Below are 25190 nucleotides of genomic sequence, written 5' to 3'. Positions count from 1 at the left end.
CCACCTGAGAAGAGGTCATGCATAGACAGCCTGCCAAAGAGTCTATAGCACACAAAAGTATCATTGTTTATTGAGTTTCCCCTTCACCATTTACTTTCTCTGCTATTGCCTCATCTCTCTTCTAAACAACCTTTTTGGGCAAAGTCCCTTTAATGTGATAAAGGGGGGTTCTCTTTCTCCTGCCCCCATGACTGACATCTCCTCCAAGGGAGACAAATACCTTTACCAGTGCCCCCAGCAGTGCAGGTGCTCTCTAACCACAGCCCCTACCCCCTCTACATTCAGGTGGGCTAGACAGCTGGTATGCACTAGTCAGCCCTACTGGCTGTGGGTTGATATGCTCCCATAGCAGTAGGTAAACTGCTTCTGCTCTGAGCAACCACCCAAATCCTCTGCCGATGCCCTCACCTTCCCAGCCCCCTCACAGGGCTCCCAGACCTCCCACTCTTCAGGAACGAGTGAGCCAATACTTGGCAAGCGGGACCCTGCAGGAGCTAACTCCCTTTGCACGGCTGATCTTCAGTTCTCATTTGCCAGGGCATACGCATCAATGGTTGTTGGAACCCTTTGGAATATCAACCTTGTTCAGTGTATCCAGGGTAAACAACTTAGCTCCCTAAGTGGGTCCTTCCAACCTCTTTCACTAAACTTGATCAAGGGGACCCCATCCCCTCCCCCTTCTTGGAATGGCAGGAGGGAAAATACTCTGATACATTTTCCCAAAGAAATTCTCTCTTTAATCTACCACCTCAACCTTTTTGTAACTTTCAGGTGGCTTTTGAACCATATATATGAAGGGTCCATATTAAATTTTCATTCATAGAAATTGCTACTGACAACCATTTCCCCTTTACCTCTTCCCCTACCTCTGCTTGCTCAGGACTTTCCGTAGGACTACCCATGGTCAGCAAACTGCGGCTCGCGAGCCACATGCGGCTTTTTGGCCCCTTGAGTGTGGCTCTTCCTAAGCCTTAGGAGTACCCTAATTAAGTTAATCACAATATACCTACCTATATAGTTTAAGTTTAAAATATTTGGCTCTCAAAAGAAATTTCAATCGTTATACTGTTGATATTTGGCTCTGTTGACTAATGAGTTTGCCGACCACGGGACCAGACTATCCAACTGCAGATTTTTTCAATGTTAGCATCTGGAAAAGACTCAGACTTGAAGGCAGAGAAAACTAACTGCCCAAGGCCTCCAATCTAAAGATAGAGTCTACTAATCCTGAGCTGGGGGACCAGATTATCTCTCTCCTGTCCAAGTGCCATTTTAAGAAAAAGAGTCTACAGCATGGGATCAATAGAGGGAGGCCCCTGCTTTATTCTTTGTTAATGTGTTTTGTTCTGTGGGTTTGACTCTGAGGGGCTGTGGTCTCCTAGCTGCGATCCTCCTAACTCCATGGCATTTAACAGGATCTACTTTCAGTGACTCATCCAGAGTTTCCTTAGAGAGTAAACAGCCACTGATTGCCTTTTACACCACCAAGAAAATGAGATTACTTCTTGAGGAATCAGCAGGTCCACTGCTGTCAAAAGGGGCTTTGCCTGTTTGGCTGCAAGGCACCACACAGCTTGTTTAAAATTAGCTTTCCTCATAAATCACTCGCACAATGAAGTGCCCGCCTCTGCCCTCTGACCTATTTGTGACTCTGTTTATTTTTAATGATGACATGGCTTTTTCTGTCACCATTTGGCTCTTTATCCTTCACGCTCCTGAACACCAAATCCTATGCCCAAAGTGCAAAATCTAAGAAACTGCTGGGGGAAAAAAAGATATCCCTTTCTGCCAGCGCAAAGGTAATGGGGAGACTGAGTTAGCCTGGGATCTTTCTAATGGAAATTGCCCCCATTTCACTCTGACCTGAGTATTATCTCCTAAGAATAATGAACTCTTCCTAAAAATATGCATGCAAAGGTATTTAGGAGGAAGGGGACTATTGTCTATAGTTTACTCTGTAATGCATTCAAAACTGTGATGAATTAATTGGTGGACAGAGGAGTAGATCTGTGATAAAGGAAGTGTAGTAAAAAGTTAAAGGCAAAATATAGGTGGGAGGCACAAGGCAGGTGTTGGACATAAAGCTCTTTACTGTGAAATTCTTTCAACTTTGCTGCATGTTTGAAATTGTTAACAATAAAGTATTTGTAAAAAGTTTATTTGGGGACATGGGCTGGTTCTTTGGGGGCACAAGAGAGCTACAGCTTCCAAAATCTTATCCTTTATCCAAATTTTAACTTTTAAAATCCATATCTATATATTTAAAAGCCCAGCAACCAGAAGGGTAAAACAACCAGAATGACCGGTGGCTATGAAGTGCATTGCTGGCAGCCAACCAGCCTGATCTGGGCCCTGATCGGCCCCCCACTCTGGGCAGCCCAGCCCCCAATCACCCCCACCCCCTCCCCCGATTGGGAGCGGGGACTGCCGGCCAACTGCCCATGGTCCCTCCCCCTCAATGGACCAATCTAATGGCCCACCATTGGGGCAGGCTGGCTGGACTCCACCCATGCACGAATTTGTGTACCAGGCCTCTAGTTTTTATATATAAAGTTAGAATTCAATAATTTTCAATAACAAGGAAAAAGGATCATTGACTCAGTGAAAAGTCTAAAATACAGTATATTCTAAGAGGTACATTTTACTAGTTAAACATTTGGGCTCTTCTTCTTTTTAAAATGGCATTCAACTAGAAGTTCTTGACCCAAGTCTTCAATCCATCACATAAAACACAAATGAAGAAAAGTTGGTTGAGCATCGTCCCATGCACCAAAAGGTTGCTGTTTTGATTCCTAGTCAGGGCACATGCCTGGGTTATAGGCTCGATCCCTGGAAGGAGGAGTTCAGGAGGCAGGGGATTGATGTTATGCTCTCACATCTATGTTTCTCTTCCTCTCCCTCTCCCTTCCTCTCTCTCAAAAATCAATAAAAGTTTTTTATTGTTTTGTTTATTTATTTGTTTTGTGAAAAGAACCAGGAAGGTCACACTATGACCAGAATTCATATAGGAGAAATTCACACACCTATCATTCAAATGAGACTAGAATGACAAACTCCAAAAATGGTAAACCCTTAGTTTCCTATTAGAAACAGAGAAAATATACTCCAAATAATCTACATCAAAGAGACAATTGGGGAATTCCTTCTACTTTATGAATACTACCTTTTTGAGGCAATCAGAGTATTTTCATTTCCTTATCACAACTGGAGACTCCAAGTTTCAGAAAACACCTGGAGAATTAGGAAAGAACATGTTGCTATGTTACACTGCAGAAAAACACTGATTTGGCAGGAATGTAGACAGGTGAATTCAAGGCGGCATAACCTACTAGCAATAGTTGTTTGTCATGTATTTATTTCTTTACAGTATTAGTTGGAGTTGAAGAATCCACCTCTGTGCAGCAGTGCTCAATTATATGAATTCGATATTAGGAATATGTCTAGATGTGCAATTAGCCTGCCCTCTGAGGCAGGGAAGTATACTCCTCCCATGAAAGAGTGTGGGGGGAAACCAAACAATAAACTAATCTACTATCGTAGCCACCCGAGGATATTTTTTCTACTGGTTTTTAGAGAGAGTGGAAGGGAGCGGGAGAGACAGAGAGAGAAGCATGGATGTGAAAGAGACACATCGATTGGTTGCCTCCTGCACGCACCCTGACCGGGGCCAACAACCAAGATTGCAACCGAGGTATGTGCCCTTGACCACAATCAAACCTGAGACCCTTCAGTCCGTGGGCCAACACTCTAACCACTGAGAAAACTGGCTAGGACTTGACTGATATTTTTTAAATATTTAGTTGGATATAAGAACAAAATGACAATGAAGTCTGCATTCTAGCCGGTGAAGAGCTAAATCAAAACAGTTTGAACTTAAGATGTGGACATGAAGTATAATTTGAGAAGTTGCCTAAAAATGCAGATCCAGAGGACAAAAGGAGATAGAGAAACAGGAAGCCAATTGTAGCCTTAAATGTATTCCCGAGGAAGTACCCAAACAGTTAGAAAGGAAATAACAATAAAAATAAATTAATAGAACCAAGGAAACTGTCTTAGAGTACATTGCCAAGGAGTTCATAACATTTCAGGGAAGTCAATGAAAATGATCCAAATGTGGTTTTCTGCACACTAACCATGATATAAAATAGGTCAAAGATAAATACAATGAAGATTAGAGAGTTTAGGTAACTTGATCAAAACCAAAAGCTAGAATGGGCTCCCAGGAACTGACTCTAGAAGACTTCATTATAAGGATCATAAATCAAAAATATCAAGTCTGTTATTATTTGAAAAGGCCAAAGTGCCATAAGTGATGATTTTGAGACTCAGTTATTCAGAGTCATCACTGTCTCTGAAGCTCATTGCTTTGTACTGTTCTTGCCCCATTACCAGGGAACAACTTTGCTCTATTCATTCATCCATTATCTCTAGAACAAACATTGATGTAGTATGGCCTTATTAGACACTTTAATAAAAGTCTATGACCAAAAGAAGTAGAAAGTTCTGTCGTACCTGTAAACAATTTCAACATAAAATGTGAACTGCAATGTTAAATTGTTGAGAGAAACAGATAGAAAAAGATAGAAATATGGAGTGAAACAGACTCCACAATAAATTATTATGTATTTTCTAAGTAGTATTTTTCCTTATAATGTACACACATTATTTTCTTTGTTCTTCTTTCCTTTTGCATCTTTTTCTATTTTAGATCATTATATAATGTCCATTAGCATCATCTGCTAATGCTACTGTTTCTGTTCTTCTAGGTATTAAAATGACCTTATTTTACTTACATTCTTAAGAGACATTTTATCTGAGCATGGAGTTCTGGGATTAATGTTACTTTCTTTCAGCACATTGAATATATCATCTTTTTTCTGGTTTTTATTGTAGCTGTTGTGAAGTTAGCTTTTCATCTAAATGCTACTCACTTGAAGGTAATTTATCTTATTTTCTTTCTCTCTCTGCCTCATTTAAATTATTTTTCTCTTTGTATTTTATTTTCTTAAAAATAACCATGGCATGCCTAGATGATTTTTTTTTATTCCTAATAGAGACTGTATGGATTTTTTGAAATTTTGGATTAGTGTCTTTCATCAGCTCTGAAAACTTTTGAACTATAACCTCTTCAAATATTATCTCAGCTTCATTTAGTATCTTTTGTTTCTGGTATTCTTCTTACATACATGTTGGACTTTCTACGTGAATACTCTATATTGTCACCATTTATATAGCCTCTAGCACACGTGGTTATATAAATTTAAATAAAATCAACCTAAATTAAAACTCAGCTCAATAACCACATTTTAAGTACTCAAGAGTGACTAGGTTACTATATGAGACAGTCTAGATATAGACTAGCATTATCATTACAGAAATTTCTACTGGGTATTATTGCTTTATATCCATTATATGTTCTTCTATATTTTATACCTTTTTTTCTCTTATGGCTCATTTTGTAAAGACTTCTGACATATCTTCTTATTCAATGTTTCTCTATTCAACTCTGCCTAACCTGCTGTTAAATTTATTTAGTTAGTTATTTTCTTTCTTAGTTCTAGAATGCACATATGTTATCTTTTTATGATTTACTAGTAGTCTGGTGCACGAAATTCATGCACATTAAAAGGGAATTAATTGCCCTAACCGGTTTGGCTCAGTGGATAGAGCATCAGCCGGCAGACTCAAGGGTCCCAGGTTCGATTCCGGTCAAGGGCATGTACCTTGGTTGCGGGCACATCCCCAGTGGGGAGTGTGCTGGAGGCAGCTGATCAATGTTTCTCTCTCATTGATGTTTCTAACTCTCTATCCCTCTCCCTTCCTCTCTGTAAAAAAGTCAATAAAATATATTTTTTAAAAAGGGAATTAATTAGCAGAGATATTTTAATATTGCTATTTGCCCTTTCTCTATAATAGAAGTGTGAGAGATGAAAGGAAATTAGTAAAATGTATATGAAAATAATATATAAATTTATTAATAAATAAACAGTAACAAAGGATATAAAAACAACAGAGGCATGATATAAAAATGACAAAAACATGATATGAAAACAACAGTGATGCAAACAATGACTGATAAAGTGATTAAACTTATTCTAATATCGCCCTATACACCACATTAAGAGTGAAAACACTTTCAGAGTGCTTGACTAATTTCCCTTGTGATGAAGTACTTAGAACTTTAACTGTGACATCACATGCTCTTCAAACTGGAGAGAAAGCAACATATAACTAACCATGTGCAAAAACATGTTCGGGTAGGAATATGCTTACTGTGTCTAGAGTTTGTCCTTGTGATTTATCAATAGTCATCACAAATGCTGGCATCACGGGAAACCGTTGTCGAATTAGTTTAAATGGGAGGCCAGTGTCAGATGGGGACAAATCAATTCTTGGAATCAGAACAACATCTCCCTCTGCAGATCCTGTTAATACTTCAGTTTCGAAAATGTTAGGTCGTAATCTTTTGATAATAAATCTGGTACCATTACAAAGACCCCATTTACTATTGAGATTTCTCAATAGCATGATGATTGCACCCACTTTCAATTTTAATTCATGACATGGCATTCCCAAAGGAGTAATACTATTAAGAAATTCCATGGGAAATTTTCCTTTTCAGCATCATCTGTGGAATCAATGGAATCATCACTCAAATATGTGTGAAAATCTCCATCGAGTATATCCAAATTTTCTTCATTTAATTTTTGAACATTCTCATTTTTTGGACAAAGAATTGCACGTTTAGATATATTTTTAATATTATCTATAGCAGTGGTTCTCAACCTTGGCTGCACATTAGAATCACCTGGGAATCTTTTTAAAATCCTGATTCCTGGGCCTCATCCTCCAGAAATTGTTTCTTTGTTATGGGGTGGGGCCACAACATTAGTAACAAAGATACAGAATTAAAACTTTATTGTGGGGAGCTGCTACAGTGTTTTGGACAGGTTCAAGGTTTGGACTGATGAGAGGGCACAGTCCTCTCATTGCCACGTGCAAGTCCCAGCTTGGAGGGCAGGGCCCTCCCAGCACAATTATAGCCAACAGCTGTAGTTGTAAGCTTGAACCTATGGTTCGAACATGTGGCCCCACGTGCCTGAGTGATGTAGGCTTGATAGAATTCAGGTGCATGTAGTTGAGTAGGATTGAAACCCAGGAGAATGTTGTAAACATCTTGGTCACGCCCTTACTTTTCCTCGTAGCATCTGCTATAAAATAAAGACACGGCTGTGGGCATGGTCGCTGTCTCTCAGAGAAGCATCGTCTCACTGAGACCCAGCTTTCATTCTCTTGTCTGTCTTTTCTAAGCCTTTTAGCCGCCCCCACTCAGGTTCACCCTAGGCTGTGCTGGTGCGGCACACTTTAAAAAGATATGCCTCCACACTCCCAGTGCAGGTTCCTGCCTCAAACCCCACCCTTACAGGAAACTGCTCCGGGAAACAGCTTGGGGGAGGGTGCAGCCGTTGCCAAGACAACCCCTGCAGGACTGACTTCCTTCCGCTTGGTCGAAGTTCTTCTGGTTGTGATGACCACCACCCAGGGTTTTTATATAAGTAGGTAGTTTTCTGCTAATATTTTAAAGCTTGACTTTTTGCTCTGACCGGTTTGGCTCAGTGGATAGAGCATCGGCTTGCGGACAAAAGGGTCCCAGGTTCGATTCCAGTCAAGGTCATGTACCTTGGTTGTGGGCACATCCCCAGTGGGGAGTGTACAGGAGGCAGCTGATTGATGTCTCTCTCTCATCGATGTTTCGAACTCTCTATCCCTCTCCCTTTCTCTCTGTGAAAAATCAATAAAATACATTTTTTTTTAAAAAAGCTTGACTTTTCTCTTATTGAACATAGTGAGCAGAGTTGTTCTATAGTCTGCATGGTAATTCTATTATTTGGACTTCACTGAGACTGTTCCTATACTTTATTATTTTGCTACTTTTCACTTTTATGATATTTCATGTCCTCATGTGTCTGGTAACAATAAAGAATTTGAATTTAAATTTTTTAAAAAGCATGATATTTATAATTCACTCAGGTCTTTACTTTTCTTCAGAGAAAAAAAAATGTCCAAATAACTTAGTCCATTATTAATGGGAATGAAATTACTCATTATTATTTTTAAGTCTTTGTCTCTGGTGTATAGTGATCAATACTAGAACTCTCACCTATGTTTCTCTAATTTAACTTATGTCTCTCAGAGAAGCATCGTCTCACTGAGACCCAGCTTTCATTCTCTTGTCTGTCTTTTCTAAGCCTTTTAGCCGCCCCCACTCAGGTTCACCCTAGGCTGTGCTGGTGCGGCACACTTTAAAAAGATATGCCTCCACACTCCCAGTGCAGGTTCCTGCCTCAAACCCCACCCTTACAGGAAAGGATGTTACATAAATATAGCACCTTGTGTTTTCCAAATATTCCACTGAGATCATCTCCACTCATTAAAGAACTATAGGAGATTTTTGTATTCATTCATTCATTCATTCAATCCTCTAGCATTCACTAAGTACCTATTATGACCAGAACTGTGATGTTCCTGAAAATATCGTGATGAACTAGACATAAAATATATATTCTAATTGGACAGACAAAAATGTAAATTAGTAAATAAATAAAATAATTCCCTGTAGTGGTATTATGAGGAAGTGGAAGGTTATTAGACTGAGAGAGAGATATTATAATGGAGAATGGATACAGGACCTATTTTAGCTAATATTGTCGGGAAAATCCTTCCTGAGGTGACATATAAAGTTAAACCTGATGAAAGAACAGCAATGAGCCGAAACCGGTTTAGCTCAGTGGAAAGAGCGTTGGCCTGCGGACTGAAAGGTCCCAGGTTCGATTCCGGTCAAGGGCATGTACCTGGGTTGCGGGCACATCCCCAGTGGGGGGTGTGCAGGAGGCAGCTGATCGATGTTTCTCTCTCATCGATGTTTCTAACTCTCTATCTCTCTCCCTTCCCCTCTGTAAAAAATCAATAAAATATATTTAAAAAAAAAAAAAAGAACAGCAATGAATAGAATGGATGAGAAACATGAAAAAAGACTCAATGTTTGGAAATGGTAAAAGAAGATATTGTAGGGGTCAGCAGGAAGTGTCTCAGTAAGGCTGGTGTTTGTATGCTTTTCCAGCAGGTAGATTCAATGTCCATGACTGCTTCTGTAGCTCTATTAATGGGGTTTGTGCATAAAGAAGGCACCATGCAGTAACATTAAATAATTTTCTGTAGATTCACAAACCTGTTTTTCCTTATATCTTAGAAAAGAAAAATAGAAGAAAATAGGTATAAAATTAATTATCATAACAAAGCTACAATTACCCTGGAATAGTCCTGAATTTCCAACCAATTATTTTGTAAAATTGAGAAAGTCCTTCAGTCTCTCTGATACTCCATCTGCCTGTGTGAGCTTTAAGATTGTTTTCACTTTTAGACATCATAGAAGCATTTCATTTCTATTTTCTCATGAGACATTTCCTATTGGCTAACATATTTTAGTGGAGTTTCTCTATTTTGTTATAGTCTATTGGATGCCTGGGAAGGTTTTATAATGATACTTGAGGCCCGATGCACAATGATTTGTACAAGAATAGGCCTTCCTTCCCCTGGCTGCAGACACTGCCTTCACTCTGGCCTGAGCCACCTTTCTGACTTCGCATGCTGCCCAGAGGCCTGGAGCTGCCAGGGCAGTGTGGAACGCCTGCGTCGTTGCTATGGCAACAACTCAAGTATCCCCGCCTGGCCGTTGCCATCTTTGTTGCATCAATTTGAGTATTTCCTCCTTATTGGCTTTGGGCGCCGCCATTGTTGTCGCGAAGTGATGGTCAACTTGCATATTCGGTCTTTATTAGCTAAGATAAGGTGCCCTTCTTCATTGCACATCATTTGATTTCCTATAGGTTTTTATCGTATTCATTAACATGGGAAATGTCCCAAAATTTCAAAAGTTATATACCCAATATCATTTGTGAATGCTGTCACCTGTCTGTGAAATGAAAGTGAAATAAAGCTTGTAGAAAGACTATAATAAATAACCAAGGAAAAGGTCTTGTCAGTACTAATATAATAACAAAAGTACAGCCCACCAAAATTTGTGAGATGAAGATAAATTGGTACTGGGAGGGAAATTTATAACATTAATGCATATTTTTAATATGAGAAAAGTGACAAATTAATGAACTGAGTATTGAACTCAAAATTTAAAAAAAAAAAAGCAGACTAAATCTTCTCCCAAAATGTACAGAAGCTACTAGTAACAGAAGACTAGGAGGTAACAAAATGGGAAATATGAGATAATAGAGAAAAGTACGAAAACCAGAAGCTCATTCTTTGGAATCCTATCTAATAAAAGGCTAATATGCAAATTGTCCCCTTGGGAGTTTAACTGACTGGGAGTTTGACCACTCACTATGATGTGTGCTGACCACCAGGGGGTGGCATGGCATGAAGGAAGGTCCTGGCCAGCAGCTGATGGCCAGCAGCCAGGGGAAGGAAGGCCCAGATAGGCCCTGATCACAGGCCAGGCCTAGGGACCCTACTCGTGCACAATTCTGTGCACCAGGCCTCTAGTTACCAAAAAAACAGATAATTCACTGGAAGACTAGCCAAGTAAAAAGAGAGAAGGCATAAGAAAGAAACATAAGGAATCTGCACAAGTAAGAAAAACTATAATTCTATCCAAAACATGACATAACTGCAGATGTATAATAAATTGATTATATGTAAGAAAATTTTATGACACTTAAGTACACACTAGCATTAACTTAAAAAATAAATCAAGTACCAAAATCATTTATAAGTAGCTAACTAAACTTTCAAAAACAAAAATCTTTGCTTTCTAAAACTATTTTAGAGAATAAAAGGAAAATTCATAACCTTGAAAAAATCTCCTCTAACAAATAATATAACCTCTATAAGAAAATAGAATAAAAAGATAGCATGAGAAATACACACACATACACACATATACCAATAGGTCAAGATATTATAAAAACATAATTGCAAATATCCTAAATCAATAATACGATATTTTCACATCCATCAAAATCACATACATTAAATTTCTAACACTACCAAGAGTCTCTGAAATTATAGGGGCCTAAAACATTCATACATGGGCAGTAGAAGGTAATCAGTACAACCATCTTTGAGAGCTATTTGGCAACATCTAGCGAAGTTGAATCTGCAAATGTACTTGTAGCTATGTATCATAGAAAATCCACACAAAGATGTCTTCATTGAAGCATTAAAGAAATAGAGAATAATGGAAAACATTGTAAATGCCCTGTAATAGTTCAATGGATTGATGAATTGTATGTATTAATATCATAACATGCTATATACTTGTTATAAACAAGGCACTATTTTTTTATGAATCAACACTTATAAATTTAAAAAATACAATAATAAGTGAATAAACTAAGATGCAAGAGAATTACACTGTTGGCACGGGTTTTTAAAACACACAAAACCACACAATATACTATTAATATATATGTAGCTATACACAGTTTATTTATTTTAGAAGAACAGATAGGAAAGATTCACATCAACTGTAGATCAGTTGCCTTGTGGGAGAGAGAGTAGAGATTGACTAATAAGGGCTCAATGGGAACCTAAAGTTTTTCTGAAAAATATGTATATCTTCAAAAATTATTTGAAGCAATTATTTGTTCAATAAAAGCATTTTAATATGTGCATGGAGATATAATATTACATTTATAACATGTAATATTAGACCCTCTTTCATAGAGTAGCTCTAAGGACTAGTGAATGAACACAAATAAAGGGGCTTAAAGGAAGAGTCTGTTCTGTATATACTTCCTATGTGTTGATTGTTATAATCTTTATTCACTTGAGACTGAAATTCCAGACAGCAAAGCTCACTTTTTTATTACCTGTTCCTGTGTACAGCACAGAATCTAACACAGAGATGTCCAGTAATTTGGTTGATTAAATACACACATCTTAGATTCCTCTCTTCATCTCAGCTCCCTAATGCCCTCGCCTATGTGCATGGATGCAGGTGAATGGGAGGGGATAATGAACTTATAAGTCTTAGTATTTGACTCTCACAACCAGTTCCATATGTGACCTGGTTAATGGTTTCAGGACAAGCGATTACTTTTAAGTAATCACCCAGCAGAGTTTATATATTTTTGAGAATCTTAGAAGAAGGTTAGTTGTATAAATGCCAACTACATTAGTATGGATTTCTTAAAGAATAAAAAAAAAACACACAGCTGAATTGACTATTTATTATTCCTTCTATTCTTTACCATTGCAAGAATTTTCTAGGAATGAAGATTTCAAAACTATTACAAAAATTATCACATATATAGCATTCCTAAGTATATAAGGCCGTAAATAGGAGAAATGGGCCTTGGCTGAGTTCACCCATGTGCTCCATAAACATATAGTTAGCACATGATCCAGATACTTTAACTTCACAGAGTTCAGAAAAGAACAGCTTTTGTTTATGGTGAGTTTTCTTATGTGTTGAATATAAAGTGCCAATTAAAGTGTAATCAGAATAGCTGTTTGAGTTTCTGGCAGCATATCAGAAGGAGTTACGGAAAGTAAAGCCTTTCAAATGATAGATATGATTTTGCAGAGGTCATGGTCTGGTCTGGATAGGGCACACCGGGCATGCTTTCAAACCATAAATGCATGCATATCTAGTGCAATGAATCATATCCCAGGGCCCAGATCCTCATTGCCTTGGGAATGGTTTCCCCATTTCCAAAGCAATACTGGTCTTCAGAGTATTTTGCCTGGAAGCCAGTCCCTACATGCTAAGGAGACCCACTCAAGTCTAGAATAGCTAAGATGCTTGGGCATTTTATTTGACCATTGCCGCTGTCCACATCTTTGTAGATTTTGATTTGGAAGTGTGCTCCACCGCTTGGGACCTGAACCTCTCTCCTTTCCTCGATTAAACTCTCTTATCCTAAACTTCCACAGAAATGAGTTCCTCAAACTCAAGAGTTTTTAGCAATTTGTACTTGTGCGCCAAGGGAATGCTACAGAGGTTTCAAACTGGTGGTGGGAAGGAACTGAAGGGTATTATGCAAATGTAAAGATGAGAAATGGTAAATAAGTAGAAAAATAAAAAGCAACGAGGCAAGTGAGAATTGGTGGCATAACCATGGGACAGGAACTGCAGAATTAGGTTTTGGATAGAACAGCTACTAAGTGGGACAGTCACTTTTAGAGTCTCAGTTAAAATCGAGAGAGAGAAACCTGACCCAGGGTAAAGGGACAGTCAGTGACTAGCTCAAGTTGTAACAGCTTCCAAAAGCCAAAAACATGCAATTGACCTTGTAACTAGGACTGCATATGGCACCCAGCCAAAACCCACCAGCCTCTCCAGGGCAAAGAGTGACAGCTTTGCTGCCCTGCAGCTGAAACAGGTTGGAGCCCATATAAAACTGTGCCAAGGAGGGTCTGCCACTAAGCTGAACACCTGTAATTCACCCATCTGTGTCCCTCAAGTCCTCACCCCAAAGTAAATTGATTCTGATCTCTAACAGCTGTCTGGGGGACTCTGATGGGCTGTTCACAGCAGGAAAGGCTTTGGGAGATGACAAAAGCTGTGGGTTGTGTTTTCAAGGTCAGAACCCAAAGAGGGAAGTTCCTTTGATTCTTTTATGTTCTTTTATGTGTGGAGAGGACAAAAGTAGAACTGGGTGGGATCCATAATTTTCAGGCCATTTGAGTAACTACTAGCCATTATTCATCCCATAATCTGATTTGAAAATAATCGTGGCTGATGAAAAGGAGAAAGTTGGGGCAATGATAGTCCCTTTCATCTAGGAGTACAAAATAAGGAGTCAGGGAATGGGGATTCAAACTTGGGAAATAAAAATCATCTGCAGTGTCTCTATGAGGCTAAGGGAGTGTAGGAATGTTGTAAATACATATTCACTAAAGGTCTACCATGTTCATGGCAATAATAGAAAAATAGATGTGCATGTCCTAGTAGCAATAAATTCAAGATTGTTTGGAACAGAAGAAAGGAAAATTCATGTTTTCTTCCCCTACTATGAGTATGTATGGTCTTAGATGCAAAGTACTTTATAACAGCAGAGTTGCCAACATCAGCAGCCATTGATATTTCCACTTACAAATAAGTGAAGCAGTTGTGTTCTCTACAGGTTATATTTCACAGTAAACAGAATCTTAAAGGCCAAATAGCTGAGGCTCCCTTGTGACTTAAGCCATATCCCTTTTCTTTTTTCTTTGCAAGCTTACTTACTTTTTATTTCTTAATTTTTTTGGGGGGGCGGGGTGGTGGTGGCGGGGAATGAGGGGAGTACTTTGCATACAGCTCCTTATTTGTTGATTTACTGATTCTTATTTATGTTTTAGATAATGTTTTATCTGCTGTTCTAAAGTGAGAAATCTTCATTTATTTATTCTTTCAGAGACCAGTTAAACACTCACTAATTTAGTAAAAAAAAATGTTTATAGTTCAAGTACTGAGAATATCGTGTTGAGACCGTCTCAATGTGCAGGCTGGCACTCAGCAAGTGGTGACTCTCAATGGACCATCTATGTTTTGAGTGCATGAGAAAACTAGAAGCAATTGACATGCCTTTTTAAATAAAATTTTCAAGTTTATTTTAAAATTTACAGGGAAATTCAAAGCATGGCCAAAGGAGTTTTGTAAAAGAACAAAAAAATTAGAGGGCTATTTCATACAATACTTGGTTTCAAAATTTTCTATACAGTTACAATATAGTATGGTATTAGTGTAAATAAAGGCAAAAAGTATAGCTCAATAGAGCAATAGAAAGCTCAGAAATATACCGAACGGTGTGTGATCAATTGATTTTTGGCCAAGATACCAAGGTGATTCAATGGGAAAATAAGTCATTCAAGAAACAGTACTGATATAAAATCCACATGGAATAAATTCCAAACCTTCTCTCACTGTATATGTAAAAAGTCATTCCAAGTGGATTGTAGATCTATGTACCTAAAGCAACAAAAGTTCTGGAAGAAAATAAAGAAAACCCTCAAACACTTAAATCTGACAAAAATTTCTTAGACAAGAAGTGATATATTCTAACCATAAAATAAAATCATAAGCTGGACTTCATCAAAATTAAAGACTTCTTTTTTTTTAAAATATATTTTATTGATTTTTTACAGAGAGGAAGGGAGAGGGATAGAGAGTTAGAAACATCGATGAGAGAGAAACATCGATCAGCTGCCTCCTGCACATCTCCCACCAGGGATGTGCCCTCAACCCAGGTACATGCCCTTGACCGGAATCGAACCTGGGACCTTTCAGTCCGCAGGCCGACGCTCTATCCACTGAGCCAAACCGGTTTCGGCTAAAGACTTCTTTTTCAAAATATTTTATTAAAAGACAAAGAAAAGGTGAAGCTAAAGACTGAAAGAAAATACCTGTGATACATGTATCCGACAAGGGCAGAGCAAGAGTGCAAATGATTTCCACATTTCTATTTTACATCTAAGATGTGCTCCACAGTAATGGGATCCAGCCTTGTCCTTCATTCTTGCTACTCCAAGTGTCATCCCTGGAGCAGTAGTGTCACCATCTCCTAGTAGCTGTTAAAAATGAGGAGCCAACTTACACATGAGAATCTTCACTTTCACCAGGTCTCACATTATTCCCAGGCATATTAAAACTCCCAAAACTGCTTTGGATCACATGGGAAATCAGCATCCTGTTTCTGGTACTTCTGAAGGTCTGAAAGTGTATCCTGGGAATGTCTGGACTGCACCGGGAAGCCAGGTAGTGTCACTGAGAGAACACGGGGTCTGATTCAGGCTATACATGGATTTGAATCTCAGCTCTATGACTTGACTAAACTATATGTGGAAAACTATAGGCAGGCCATTTAGCATGTCTCAGCCTCAGTTTTCTAGCTACCAACAGAAGATGACTCCATTCTCTTTCTAGTCTTCTTGGGAGGATTACCAGGGATAACATTTATACATCACCCAGGACAGTACCTGAAATGTTGTGGATTCTCAATATATGCAGTTCTTTCAAGCAGTCAATAATGACTTTATTTTATAAATCTCAAAAGTCAGTGCCTCAAAGCCAATGGAAACCTCTGACATTTCCCACATCAAGGAGCAGGATTGTTTATTTGCATCTCTTTCTCCATGTGCTTTCTTTCTTGGCTCAGCAGTGTCAGTAGATGAGGGAGGGCAGCCAGTGTCAGGAAGCACCCTTGCCTTCAGATTGTGAACTCTCTCCCGTCCATCCACATTTCCAACAACCCACTTAATAATAAGAGTAATAACGGGGTTTATTATGCATGCAGCTCTGCAGCCTTGCTGAGGAGAAAATTAGTTCGATGCCCTGAGCGACAGATGAACTCTAGAAGATGCCTAAATAAGATTAAAAAACAAGGAAATATATATACATATACATACATATAATAAAGAGCACAATGAGAAAAGCTATGAAGGGGCAGGTCACACAACTCACTTTTCCTGATGCTTCCTGACTTCTCAGAAGGACACATAGGTTACTAAGAAGTCTATTTTTTTTAACCAAGGGCTACTTTCTCTCTGGAATTGGGTGGGATTGGTAGGAGGAGGTCTGAGAAGCTCAAGCAGTGTGCATATACACATGTACATTTCAAACATTTTTTCCATAATTTTAGATTGACAGAAGAGTTGCAAAGATAGCACAGTGTTCCTGTCTAACCTTCACCCAGCTCCCTCTAATATCAACATATGTAATCATGGCACAGTTATCTAAATGAAGAAATTAATGTTCATATTGACTATTAACTAAACTGCAAGTATCTATGGATTCTCCTTTTCCTTGTTCTATTCCTGGATCCAGCCCAGGAAACCAGGTTGTATTTTTTCCACACATCCCCTTACTCACCTTCAATCTATGAAAGTTACTGTCTTTCCCTGTCAGCCATGACCTTGATACTTCTAAAGAACACTGTTTTGGTATTTTTTAGAAGGTCCCTCAATTTGAGTTTGTTTGGTGTTTTTTAATGAATAAACTCAGTTTATTGACATTTGGAGAGAATATCACAGTGATGATATACTTATCACATTTTATCAGAGGCACATGATTTTAATGTCTTGTTATTAGTGGTATCAACCTGTATTACTTGGTTAATGTGTTTGATAGTTTCTCCATTGTATAGTTATTTTTTTCTTTTCTCTATTTTTTAGAAGCAAGTCATTAAGTCCAGCCACACTTTAGGAGAGAGGAATTAAGCTCCACTTCTTGGAGGAAAGGGTATCAAATGTTAAAACCACCATGAAAATTAGCAAACTTGGGGGAAGATACTCTGAGATAGTGAGAATACTCCATTCTTCCTTAAGGCTATGCTCGCTGATTTTAGCATCACTCTGTGGGTTGTGCCTGAAGCAGTTATTTCTGTGGTGTTTCGATGGCGAGTTTCATCTCCCTCATCATTCTGCAAATATCAATTAGAATTCTTTTGTAAGGAAGCCCCGTTCCTTCTCCTCCATCTTGTTATTTATTTAATCACTTGTTGATATCAGCATGAGTTCATTTGGGCTTTTACTCTATTTGGGGGTGATAATCCAATGCTATCATGAATTATTTTGTTGCTCAAACTCTTCCAGCATTGGCTCTCAGGAGCTCTTCCAGGTCGGCCTCTGTGATAGAACCCCATCCTTTTGTTCTTTGAACACTTCCTTGCTTTCTGGCAACACAAGATGGTCTGGGCTCATCTTGTAGTTGCCTCTCCCCATCCTAGAATCAGCCATTTCTCCTAAGAGCTCTGGCTCTTTCTATTGGGGAACAATGTTTAAAAGCCAGGGTCAGGGTGCTGGGTGAACATTTTTATCCACACCGTTATTGAGTATATACTTAGGCTTGGGGATTCTGCTATCTGTTTACATATTCATGGCCTGGCTACATTCTCATCTGAATCCTCAGACAGGGTGATTGAAGTGCATTCCTTTTTTCTCCCATGGAACCTCATTTCTTACAATAAGACCCTCATCTCCACCCAAGCGGTAGGCTGGTCCTCTCTGCATAGCATCTTTCCTGTTACGTATATTGTCTTCCCGGATCTGCAAATGCTCTCCCTTCTTCCTGTCTCTTCATTCTGCCCTCTCCTTTCAAAAGGGACAGACCCACACCAGTGTGCACACACAGACACATGCATGCTCACACCCACATATAGGGACACACTACTTATCCTCCTGTCTCAGCTCTTGCCCTCAAATAAACCTACAAAGATTAGGAGCATGAATCAGATATTAGTGGTGACTTTCAAGAGAGCCATTTCAGTGATAAACACCAGGCTATTACCATGGTTTGGAATAGGGGCTTATTCAGAGTGAAGTGTGCACTGAAAGAATTTGCTCAGTAGTTTTCTAGATGATCACAAGCCTGATGGGTGTCAGAACATTGGAATCATTTATGAATTTATTCATTTATTCATTCTCCCCCCCAAATTACAAAGGGCTTAAAATGCATCAGGCATTAATTACACAGGGGCAGGATGACAAAGATCTGTGGAGCACTTTCCATCCTTCAAGGGGCTTCTGGTTGAAGGAACTATAGGTATGAAAGGCACTGAGCACCATAAGTGGTCTGCCAGTGTCTTAGAAAGACTTCTGGGAGGAGGCACGTTGAGGCAAGGTCTTTTCTAAAGGCAAGGTGCATGTTTGAAATAAAGGCATGGGGGTGACAGACATCACAATGTGGGAGGGCCTCCCATTCAGGCAATATTGTTCTCAATGAGGATGTTAGTCTCCTCTTTTCTAATATTTTGTGGTGATTGTTGTTTTAATATTCTGGTGAATTATCATGATGCCAGCAGTATATTCTGCGTGGGTTTTTGCCTTGCTATACACTTTGTTATAGCACACACACACACACATTTCTGCTTACTTTTCTATTTTTTTATTTTTCTTTAAAAACCATTCAGTTTGCCAGCATGCATTCTGCTTTTACTAGTATTTACAATATCTTTGATATTTCAGTATGATTATTTAACCTCTCTCACCTGAATTGTCATTTTAAAGAAATAATATCTAGCACTGCTCTGCTGAGACCAGTATTAGCTCACTTTATTCTTCTACACACACACACACACACACACACAGGAATTTGCACACACACACACACACTTCTAGGTTTTGAAAATTCAAGCCTTAATACCAGATTTGTGTTGTTATAAAACTAATTTTTTCAATATTTGTCTTTCTAAAATGCTAAAATTTGTATTTATTATTTTAACCAGGCAGATAGCAGGTAGGTCTGGATTTTTTAAAACTGTTTTTGGTGGTTTATGGAGAGTTATTTTTTAGTTTACCTTTACGTGTTATGAAGTTTAGTCTCTTGTGTCGCAACCAACAGAAACACATTTTCAAGATTTATTTATTGTCCCCTCTTCCCACACCTCTGCTCCCTGCCAAGAGGCAACTATAAATAACGGATTTTTTTATTTTTGTTTTTCATAAAGAATATATGTTTTTTTTGAGTGTAACAACTTGGCTGCATACTTATAAAATAAAACAAAACACACACACATATATGCACACACAAGTACACAGCATATCCCATCAAAACTTCCACTGCTGGGGAAGTTGGCATCAGAGCATTGACAAGAGGCCTGTTATCTTTAGGTTAAAGTGGATATGGATACGTTATCATTACCCTGTGCTAAGGAATCTGATCATTGCCCTGAAGACAATTTTGTTATCTCTCATTGCATATGTGATCATTACCCCGAGGGCAGAGATGCAAGACCTGCAAGAATACCTATCATTATGGCTTGTCAAGTGGAAAAGGGATAATTAACTTGCACAAATAGATGCGATCATTGCCCCACAGATAGAACTGTTATTGCATTTCTCCAAGAAATGCAATCTTTAGTGTGCAAAAGGCAATGTGTTAATTACATTTATGGTAGAGATATGCTGGTTATATTGCCCATAATGATAATATCAATTGCATTTCAGGTAGAAATTGGTATCCTTGCATTGCTGATAAACCTGTTATAATTGCATTGCAGGAAGAGATGCAATCATTCCCTTGCATATGGTGCATATGGATATGGGATCATTATAGAGCAGGTAGAGATGCAACCATTATGCTCTATATCAACCCATTTTCATGGCATGACATAGCCAATGAAGATGGGACTCTTGCTTTGCTGGGAAACTTAGTACCAGTTAATTTGCAAATGATGTGCTTATTGCCCTAAATAAAAATGTGGGGTCCACAACTATTAAAAGTGTGTTGCTCATGAAAATATAAGCATTACATTGAGTGTGGTGGATATGATGCTAGCAAGTTGCAGGCATATGCCTTACAGTTTCCACTTTTATGCCCTTTATGCTTTGAGATGCCTTGTGAGGAAATCTAGGATAGACTCCTTAAGCATGAGAGGCCCTGTGGGTAGGGAGGCCCTGAGGATGAAAGACCAAGGGGGAAGAAGGAAACAAAGACGGACCCCAGCCATTCTGGCTGTTCCAACTGAGGTGCCAGAGGGACCTGTGAATGAGCTATATTGGATCATCCAGTCTTCTAGAGCTTCCAGCTGATGGTAAACACCTGAGTGATAGCATATGGAGAAGACAAGACACCCAGTTGAGCCCTGCCCGAATTATAGAATCATGAGCAAGTAATTGGCTGCTGTTGTTTCCAGGCACTGCGTTTTGGGGTGATTTATTACACAGTCATAAACTACTGAAATACCTGTGTACACTTTAATGATATGTAATCAATCCATAGTGTTATGATAGACTCCTTAGCAGAATTGAAGTGATAACTTCTCTGTTTACAGTGCAAAGCAATCTAATGGTAACAGCTACAACAGCCCTGAAATGATCTAAAGCCTCATGAAGTTGATTTAATATATAGCTATCCAAAGTGCCTGATCACATGTCCACGTCATGCATAATGATTGCATCTCTATGAGCAATATAATTATAAGTCTCTTTTTATTTTACCTTTTTTTGAGTGAGTGTGTGTGTGTGTGTGTGTGTGTGTTCAGTTGAATGATCATATTTACATTGCAAGTAAGTTGAAGGTGCTTGCCCTGCAGTTGTCAAACCTAGGTTCAAATTTTAGTTCTATGCCTTGTTACTTGAGTGATCATTAGAACCTCACACTCTTTAAGCCCCAGTGTAAATTGAGGGAAGAACTAACACAATAGTGCTATTGAAAGAACTAAAAAGTATAACTTATGCAAACTATTTGCCATAGTTGCTGGCCCATGTAGTAGCATTTAAATTGTGGCTCTCACTCATCTTTCTGATATAATGGATGATGATCTTCCTCTTCAAGGACTGATCTGACAGAATTTTTGTCAGATAAAAAGACCAGGACTTGACCCAGTAGAAAATTCTGATGATCCCTTGGTATAACTTAATAGCATAATAGCAGGCATTCTTTCATTTTATTTTGTTTTCTTTTAAGTGAAGGTCCATTCAATTAATGATTCATCTCTTCATTTATCACACATTGCATTAACAAAGTAATGCCTTTTTATTTTGTGCTCTACTGTGGTTGAAATAGATGTCATACAGGGGTGAACATATCTAATTGCTGCCCAGAAAGAAAAAAAACAACAACAGGGAAATAAAAGGTGTTTGTGAAGAAGGAAGGAGAAAGCAGTAGCTTGAATCTCCTTTAGCTTTGAAGAATGTTTTATAGAATAGCTAAACCTAAAAAGATAATAAGGTATTGGTGAGGATGTGAAGCAATGCTGCTAATGATAAATTCATAATAAAGGAGAATACTGGTTTAACCAATTTGGAAAACTGTTTGTTAATATCTATTAAAGTTAAACCTACTCCTATCTTACACTCCAGAAATTCTTGACCTTGGCATGTATCCAAAAGAAATGAGGTTGTATATTCTCAAAAACATATGTACAAATATGTTCATAGCAGCCATAATCAGAGTAGCTAAAAACTGGAAATGAGTCAACTATTCAAAAGGGTAATGAATAAATAAATTATGATATTGTACCTATATAATGGACTAGCATATAGCAGTAAGAATTAACAAACTATTTATATACTCCATATATGGATGAATCTCATAGACATTATACTGAGTGAAATTAGCCAAAAAATGCATAGTGTATTATTTCATTTATGTGAAGTTCCAAAACAAATGTTATTTATGGTGATATAAACCAAAATAGCAGTTTCCTCTGGTTAGAGGGTATTGACTAGGAAGATACATGATAAAACCCTGTAAGTTGATGAGAATATTCTATTTCCTGACCTGGGTTACTAGGTTTTATGCATACATTTAAAAATATATCAATTTATATATACTTAAGATTTGTGGCCTTAACTATATGTGTGTTATGAATCCATTAAAAATAAATTGATAGATAAAATGTAATACCTTTGGGGTTCAGGGTGGGGAGGACTGGTGAAGCCAGCATTGGGGTCCTGGGGATGTAGGTGAATTTGGTATCCATGGAGGCACTGGGATATTAGAGAGAATCCTATTTGGTCTTTCCACCCAGTTGAGCTCTTCCTATCCTTTCTGGCCACAGAACCATCTCCAGGCTGGGAAACACAATAATCCTTCAACTGAAAGCTGAATTTCCTTATGTTCTCACAAAGAGGTCACCTCACACTGACCTCCCAGTTCTGGCCTGTCTGCTTTCCTTCTTGATCAGGACTTTCAGGACTGAGCAACCACTCAAGCCAAGTGACAAGAAACATAACCTGCTATTAGACTCTTGTCACTCACTGGGTAAGGGCTGCACTGCTCCTGCTGCTGTGCGTCCTCACTCAGGCCTTCTGGCTTTCTCTGGGGTCAGGCCAAGCCCAAGTGGTTAGCTCCCTCAGGCTGGCCTTCGAGAGAACTCAGGGATGTCTGGACGGGACTCTGGAGACAGTGCCGTGGGCCAGAGACTTCTGATGTAAAGGCCAGCAGTTACCCACACAGACAGAATTATGAGCCATAGGCAAAAGGGCTGGTGTCCGTGTGGCCATCTCTCAACCCCTTCCTTCCCACATGACCATATCCTTAGCCAAGTCCTCCTGTCCTTAGATAGCTGCTGCTTTTTGGTAAATGGGCAATTAAGAAAAATAAGCACTTTTATCATGGCCTTGTGGTTGCCCATTTTGAACCTCCCTAGTCTGAATTTAGTAGCATTGACTCGAAGAGAGCATCCTCTCCTAACCAGCTAAAATTTCCTCCCCAGGGGACCTACTTCTAGGATTAATATGCTGAGAAGACTGCTATTTTGTTGGTGTGTTTTCAAGGAAGAATGTAGCACCTAAAAGTCAGATTAGCCTAACTTAAGTCTTTTATCTTCAATTTACTGGTTTTCTAAATTTGGGCAAGTAATTTCACCTCTCAGTCTCACTCTTCTCATTTTTGAGATTAAGTGAGATAATATATGTAAAGTCATTTTCAGGCAACTACAAAGTTCCAATAAATTGAAAAAAAAAATGAAAGTATTATTCATGCCATTTTTCAAATTTGGAATTTTTACATATTAAAAATATGGGTCATTTACAACTCTATCCCTTTATCCTATAAAATGATTAATTCTCCAGTTCTTCTACCTAATTACTAAATTAAAATAATCATCTTCCTCCACACCACTCAGTTTAGATTCTCGCTCTTATTCACATCCTACATAGAGTCAGTCATGAGGGCCATAAGACCTCCTGGTCAGTTTCCCTTCCTTTTCTTTCCCACTCTCATTAACCACACCCTTAACCTTGTGGTCCCATACTAGGATTACTGTCCTCCACTTAGCACTCCTTCTCCTGTAATGATATCACACATAACTTCTAGTCTCATTTGCCCTAATCTTATATGCCCTTAAGATTTGTGCCCTTTTAGGATCCTATATCACTTTCCTATCCTATAGATCAAACTTTGAAATGAATTTCTACTTTCCAGATCTGCCTAACAGCTCTGAAGACCATTCTAGTCTTTCTTTTTGGAATTGCCTTTTGTATCTTCTCCCTTCTATGGCCATTAACAACCTTCCATTGACAACGTTACCACAAGCATTTTCTTGTGAATACATATATGACTGCAGTTCATTGGCCCATGGACCGACATGTGATGAGTCAATTAGAATATTTCAAGAGAATCTGTAATCATTAAGTAGAGAAGGTAATAAGGCCAAGGGCAGGTTTTGGAACCTTGTACCTTAATGGTCACATAAATTTCCTAATTTCAGCTATCATTTTCACATGAACCTCTCCTGATCTTTACATTATACCTTCTTTCACTGACCCAGTCTCACGCTGCTGACTCTTTGCCAAACACCTCCACGTCCCCCTTCCTCTCAAAATGTTCTAAGCCAGTACTTCTCAACAGAAGTGATTTTGTCCCCCAAGGGCATTTAGCAATATCTAGAGACATTTTGTGTTGTCACAACTGGAGAACTGGAACTGCGGGAAGGGGTACTATTGATAAACAGTGAGCAGAGGCAATGGATGCTGCTAAATATCCTATAGTCATAGGACAGGCCTCCTACTATCAAGAATTACCTGGCCAATAGTGCTCGGGTTGAGAAATCCTACCCTCAAAGGATCTCACCACACCCTCCCAGTATTTCCTCCCTTCCCTAAATCTGATCATTTCCCTGTGCCCTTTTGCCTGTTAGTAGCACCTTCAACCTCTAAGACACTCAGACTCTATACTTCAGTAGATCTTGCTGAGGTATTTGTTAAGGATGATTTACAAAATATACCTGCAGTGGAGAAAAACATAAAACTAAATGTTACTTCTAAAATACATCCCATATTAGGACATTTTGATAGTACTAATCTTCAATAGATTTTTCAAAAAATTCTACATGAATAAATTTAAATGAATAGGATAATAAACTAATTTCACATAGGTTATGCTTTACCAAATAAGTAATGGTTAGATCAACCACCCTTCTACTCTTCAGAAACAAACTTAAATATTACCAGAGCTTACCAGGCCCACCTATTGATTGCTATAATTTTCCTGAACCTTAAACTAACGGAAACTGGTTAAGTTATAATGAGAATGGCAAGCCTGTCCCATACCCAGAGATGGGAATGAGGTCAATGAAGAGGCTTTGGGAACTTTGTCATGTGTGATTTTAAAGGACAATCCAAGGAAGTTGCAAGGAAAAAGTGTTTATAGAGGCCAGTAAAGTTTTTGTCATTTGTATCTTTTTTGGTGAAATGCCTATTCAAACGTTTTGCTCCTTTTAAATTTTGGACTTCATCAAAATGCAAAT

The sequence above is a fragment of the Myotis yumanensis genome, unplaced genomic scaffold, assembly GCF_028538775.1.
Source record: "Myotis yumanensis isolate MYYU_CA2020_CCGP unplaced genomic scaffold, mMyoYum1.0.hap1 SCAF_7, whole genome shotgun sequence".
Taxonomy (NCBI): domain Eukaryota; kingdom Metazoa; phylum Chordata; class Mammalia; order Chiroptera; family Vespertilionidae; genus Myotis; species Myotis yumanensis.
This window is presented reverse-complemented; position numbering follows the sequence as displayed.